Source organism: Hyperolius riggenbachi, chromosome 2 (genome assembly GCF_040937935.1).
Source record: "Hyperolius riggenbachi isolate aHypRig1 chromosome 2, aHypRig1.pri, whole genome shotgun sequence".
Classification (NCBI taxonomy): Eukaryota; Metazoa; Chordata; class Amphibia; order Anura; family Hyperoliidae; genus Hyperolius; species Hyperolius riggenbachi.
Window position 1 is genome coordinate 444,396,816 of NC_090647.1, and position 6,994 is coordinate 444,403,809.

Below are 6,994 nucleotides of genomic sequence, written 5' to 3' on the forward strand. Positions count from 1 at the left end.
CTTTGCAGGAGAAGATGGAAGAGCTCTATACAAACAGCTAAAACAAGTCCGGGATCCAACTGTGCCGCAGATCATTAACTTTTATTTGAAAAGTATAGAATTAAACTAAAGACAGTAGTAAAACCTGTAGACCAACAACATAGATGATCTGAACAATAATTCAAATGACTTCACAGTGGAGGTGAAGAATAGGTTCAAATGATTAGATATGGTAGACAGAATGCCTGAGAAACTATGGACAGAAGTACATGATAATGTCCAAGAGGTTGCAACAAAGAAGATCCCAAAACAAAGAAAGATTAAGATGGCAAAATTGTTGTCAACTATGGCTTTAAAAATTGCAGAGGAAAGGAAAAAAACAAAAGCTATTGGAGTCAAAAAAACATTTGTCCAGCTGAATGCAGAGTTCCAAAGAATAGCTTACAGAGATAAGAATACAAAAATGGGAATGGTGGAAGACAAAAATGGAAGGGATCTGATAGAAGCAGAAGATGTCACGAAAAGGTGGCGAGCAGCTATAAAAGAAGGACATAGTCAGTACTTATTTTTGGAATATGCACACTGAACAAATACCAAGCATCTTGATGAGTGAAGTCAATGGGCATTAGAAGTTCTTGCTAATCACATGGCTCCAGGAAGTGATGGAATTTCAGAGGAACATCTGAAAAGCTTGCAGAAGGATGCTGTTGGAGTGCTGGGATTGCATTACAATTCCAAAAAAGTAAATAAAAAAGAGTGCTCAAGTTATCAAACAATTACACGTATCTTGCATTGTAGCAAGGTAATGCTCACGATTCTACAAGCCAGACTGCATCAACATATGGAACAAGAACTACCAGATGTGTAAGAGGAATCAAGGAAATTCTATGTTTTCATTATTGACTATTCAAAAGCTTTTACCTGTGTCGATCATGATAGACTGTGGCAGATTCTCGTGGAAATGGGCATGGAAATGCTGGCAGGAATATTAACAATCTGAGATATGCGATGATGCTATACTGATGACTAAAACTGAGGAAGAATTGAAGAGCATTATCATGAATGTCAAACAAGAAAGTGCCAAAGCTGGTCTACTACTTAACATCCAGAAAACAAAAGCCGTGTCATCTAATCCAATCTATAAATAGGTGAAGTTAAAGCTGTAACAGATTTTATCTTCCTGGGATTGAAGATATCTGCAAATGGTGACTGTAGCCTTGAGATAAAGAGAAGCTTGTTTCTTGAGAGAAAGGCATATTTGGACAAGATACTAAATGATATAAATGTCATTTTACAAACAAAGATCAGGATAGCTAAAGCTATAGTCTTCCGAGTAGTAACACATGAGTGGAAATTTTGGACTATAAATAAGGTCATGTGTAAAAAAATTAATGCTTTTGAATCGTGGGTGTGGAGAAAACTACTGAGAGTCTCCTGGACTGACAGAGGATCTAACCAGCCAATACTCAGGGCCAGAGTGTTCACTAGAAGGGTTGATTCTACTATTAAAACTTACATTCTTTGGACACATAGGGCCATATCTTATTCCAGGTGATAAGTAGCTTGCAGATACGAGCTACTTATCACCTTGCTACCAATCGTTAGGGAGCATTACTCAGAAGAAAGACTGAGCGACGCTCCCTTTTACCGGGTGGTGGGGAGCGAGGTTTATGCTGTGGCGCTGTCCTTCAGCACCACGGCCTCACTCCCCACACATGCACACTCTCACGCTGAACATCGCCGCCATCTTCCGCCACAGCATCTGGGGGTCTCTTTTAATAAGGAGACGTCTGAGCTCCCTGTCGGGTAGGGATGATCGTGAAGAGCTAAGTGGCGGATTCCGCCAGCGCTAAATACTGTTGCTGTGACATTTCCACGGAATTTTCATGGAATTCCGCATTCCGGCAGAAAAATTAAAGTCATCGAAAATGAAACCTTGTTTATGCTAAATGGTAGCCCATGGAACCTACTGGCTGTTCCCCTGGTCATTTTTTTTTCCAGCAGGAGGTGTCACTTAAGCCATAGGACCTATTGGTGGCCTCCACCCTCCTCCCTCCTCCCTTGTCTTGTCTTCCAGGGATTTTTCCTCTCTCCTCCTAGTAGTATACATAGTCACAAGCATTACATAGATTACTGTTGCTTTTCAGTATATAGCATTATGAATGTGGCTGATTTCTGCATAGAATAACTTCATACTGCTTCCTTCCTCCTCCTTCTCATTAATTTAGTCAACTCCGACTTTTCGTGACCATATGTACTTGTTCACACTAGATTTGTCTGTCAATCACAGTTCATTTCATCTGTTGAATAGGCATGGTCATAGCTTCACAAATGCTGTCTATCCACCTTAGCCTCTGCCTTTCTCTTCTTCTTTTGCCCTCAAATTTTTTCAAACATCAGGGATTTCTCCAAAGAATCTGGTCTTCTCATTATGGGCCATATCATATTGCTGAACTCGCCAGCGCTAAGCACTGGCGAGTTCTTAATTTAGGCGATGGGGGCATTGCCTAATCCTATTCAATTTAAGACCCCCCCCAGGCGGAAAAGAACTCGCTTGGGCAATATAATTGCCCAGCGAGTTCTTTACACGGTATCCAATTACCCTTTTCATGCCTCCGGGAAGCGATGCAGCGTTAGCCTGAGCGTTAGCTTAGACCTGCAAAGATCAGTTCAAAACTAGCTAACGCACTTCGTCGCCGCAGCATCTGAAAGGAGACCCCCAGAGCTCCCCGTCGGGTCGCCTCACATGTTAGAAGCCCCCCACATAGCTCTGCTGGTCACTCCTGTAAAGATACATACCGACGCTAATCACCCGACGCTTCCCGCTGCAAAATCCGTTGCATAATTACAGTGTATCTATCACTGTAATTTCTGTGGGCATAGGAGCCCAGGCAAAGCATCTTTGAATCTGCAGCCGGGGCTCCCTATTGGTGCGCTGTCTGAGCCATTTTATTGGCTCAGACAGCGGACCAATGGGGAGCCACAGTTTCAGATTCAAAGATGCTTTGCCCGGGCTCCTATGCGCACAGAAATTACAGTGATATATACACTGTAATTATGCGACAGATTTTGCAGCGAGAGGCGTCAGGTGATTAGTAGTGTTGGGCGAACATCTAGATGTTCGGGTTCGGGCCGAACAGGCCGAACATGGCCGCGATGTTCGGGTGTTCGAGCCGAACTCCGAGCATAATGGAAGTCAATGGGGACCCAAACTTTCGTGTTTTTTAAAGCCTCCATACATTCTACATACCCCAAATTTACAGGGTATGTGCACCTTGGGAGTGGGTACAAGAGGAAAAAAACTTTTGCAAAAAGAGCTTATAGTTTTTGAGAAAATCGATTTTAAAGTTAAAGGGAAAACTGTCTTTTAAATGCGGGAAATGTCTGTTTTCTTTGCACAGGTAACATGCTTTTTGTCGGCATGCAGTCATAAATGTAATACAGATGAGAGGTTCCAGGAAAAGGGACCGGTAACGCTAACCCAGCAGCAGCACACGTGATGGAACAGGGGGAGGGCGACGCAGGAGGAGAAGGCCACGCTTTGAGACACAACAACCCAGGCCTTGCATGCAGACAAGAAGCGTGCGGATAGCAATTTGCTTTTTGTCGGCATGCAGTCATAAATGTAATACAGATGAGAGGTTCCAGGAAAAGGGACCGGTAACGCTAACCCAGCAGCAGCACACGTGATGGAACAGGAGGAGAGCGGCGCAGGAGGAGAAGGCCACGCTTTGAGACACAACAACCCAGGCCTTGCATGCGGACAAGAAGCGTGCGGATAGCAATTTGCTTTTTGTCGGCATGCAGTCATAAATGAAATACAGATGAGAGGTTCCAGGAAAAGGGACCGGTAATGCTAACCCAGCAGCAGCACACGTGATGGAACAGGAGGAGGGCGGCGCAGGAGGAGAAGGCCACGCTTTGAGACACAACAACCAATGCTATACAGTGGCGGGTGAGCGGTGTACTACTGTTCCCAGCAGAGACACAGAGTGGCAGTAAACACAATGCTATATAGTGTGGGGGAGCGGTGTACTACTGTTCCCAGCAGCGACACAGAGCACAATGCTATACAGTGGTGGGTGAGCGGTGTACTACTGTTCCCAGCAGCGACACAGAGCACAATGCTATACAGTGGTGGGTGAGCGGTGTACTACTATTCCCAGCAGCGACACAGAGCACAATGCTATACAGTGGTGGGTGGGTGAGTGGTGTACTACTGTTCCCAGCAGCGACACAGAGCACAATGCTATACAGTGGTGGGTGAGCGGTGTACTACTGTTCCCAGCAGAGACACAGAGTGGCAGTAAACACAATGCTATACAGTGGTGGGTGAGCAGTGTACTACTATTCCCAGCAGCGACACAGAGCACAATGCTATACAGGGTGAGCGGTGTACTACTGTTCCCAGCAGAGACACAGAGTGGCAGTAAGCACAATGCTATATAGTGTGGGTGAGCGGTGTACTACTGTTCCCAGCAGCGACACAATGACTGGGGGGACCCTGGTTAGCCTGGCTGAAGAGAGAACTACCCTGCCTGCCTACCCAAAGCTAAACCCACAGACAAATGGCGGAGAAATGACGTGGATTGGGTATTTATTTACCCGAACCACGTGACCCGTTCGGCCAATCAGAGCGCGTTCGGGTCCGAACCACGTGACCCGTTCGGCCAATCACAGCGCTAGCCGAACGTCATATGGCCGAACAGTTTGGCCGAACACCATCAGGTGTTCGGCCGAACTCGAACATCACCCGAACAGGGTGATGTTCTGCAGAACCCGAACAGTGGCGAACACTGTTCGCCCAACACTAGTGATTAGCAGCGTTAAGTATCTTTACAGGAGTGACCAGCAGAGCTATGTGGGGGCGACTATGTGCAGCGACCTGACGAGGAGCTCTGGGGGTCTCCTTTCAGATGCTGCGGCAACGATGTGCGTTAGCTAGTTTTGACCTGATCTTTGCAGGTCTAAGCTAACGCTCAGGCTAACGCTGCATCGCTTCCCGATGGCATGAAAAGGGTAATTGGATACCGTGTAAAGAACTCGCTGGTCAATTATATTGCCCAAGCGAGTTCTTTTCCACCTGGGGGGGGGGGGGGTCTTAAATTGAATAGGATTAGGCAATGCCCCCCATCGCCTAAATTAAGAACTCGCCAGTGCTTAGCGCTGGCGAGTTCAGCAATATGATATGGCCCATAATGAGAAGACCAGATTCTTTGGAGAAATCCCTGATGTTTGAAAAAAAATTAAGGGCAAAAGAAGAAGAGAAAGGCAGAGGCTAAGGTGGATAGACAGCATTTGTGAAGCTATGAACATGCCTATTCAACAGATGAAATGAGCTGTGATTGACAGACAAATCTAGTGTGAACAAGTACATATGGTCACGAAAAGTCGGAGTTGACTAAATGAATGAGAAGGAGGAGGAAGGAAGCAGTATGAAGTTATTCTATGCAGAAATCAGCCACATTCATAATGCTATATACTGAAAAGCAACAGTAATCTATGTAATGCTTGTGACTATATATTCTACTTCTAAGAAAAGGAATCTTTTGTTATAAATAGCATATATGTCTATAATAAATCATTATTCTGGTTTATAATGCATAAAGCAAACCACCATCACAAACAATATTATTATCTGCTGTGCATCAGAGACTTAGGTTAAGGTTAAATATTGTGATGTTTCCTGTTATGTAATTTCTTGATACATAGAACTGCTGCCATTAAATCTCCAGGATGAATGTCTTTATCTCCTTAAAGTAACATGATACTGTTGAACTGCTATGATTTAAAATCCCGTCTCATCTGCTTGTCATTGTTCTTCCGAATTTCTATAACTGGGCTCTGGAGATTGTTTCCACTATCAGTAGGCTTTTGCAGCACATAGACATAGATGTATAGCTGTGCTGATGTGGTATCATAACACAACACAAAAACAAAGCATTCAGATTCTTTACTTTAAAAATATGTTCCTATAAATCATATGGATGGCTACTTATGGCTGGTGATCCAGAAAAATTCAAAGCCCTGTACTGCTTTCAAGGAACCTAATGCCTAGTACACACAATACAATTTTCTGTAATGCTGTGAATACACGGTACACTTCTGTACCGTGTATCGAGCCGCTGGCTCGATTACGGCGCATCCCCGCTTGCCCCCGCGTGGCTGGATCGATTCCCGCTCGTCCCCGCGGGCGCTTCCTTATCTTCCGCTTTGTTTATTCTTTTGTCCTGCCCGCCGGTGTTGAGCGCAGAATCTATCCGGCAGGGTATCAGACACGTCGAATACTATTAATCGAGCCATTAGCGGCTCGATTGATAATAAAAAAAAGTGTCTTCACAGTGTTAGATTTACTGTTACATTTTTAGCTGCCAGATAGATAATTTCCAACATGTTTGTTGGAAATTATCTATCTAACCATCTATCTGCCTAGCAATTAGGCATTGTTCTACTCAGCAGGAGATAACCAGAAGACAATGCACCAGAGATAATGACCATTCTCTACCAGTACTTTGCAGCAAATAATTTAATTACAGAAAATCTTACAGAAAATCGAACAGAAAAATCTAACAGAAATTTGTATGGTGTGTACTAGGCATAATGCTGGGAATACACGGTACGTTTTTGAGGCTCGAGTATCTTGCCTGATCGATTCCCTGCTCTATTTCGCGACCGATTCTCTTATCTTCCATTAATTTTTCTTATCTTTTCCCATTGTTCCCTATGCAAAATCGAGTGCGGAATCGATTGGGCGTGAGATTGGACATGTCGGAAATGATCAATCGAGCCATCTAAATGGCTCAAAACTGTACCGTGTATTCCCAGCATAAGATAGAAACAAAGGGGAGAAAGAAGCCTTCTAAGTGCAGTAGATGTATGTACACTGTCTACACATACATGCACAGTGTTTACTATCTTTTGAATTTGTTTTAGCCCATAGTTATTTTTTTCACGATTGCAATGTTTTCATCAGGAATAGAGGCATAACCATGGGTTCTAGTTCTGCACCAAGTTA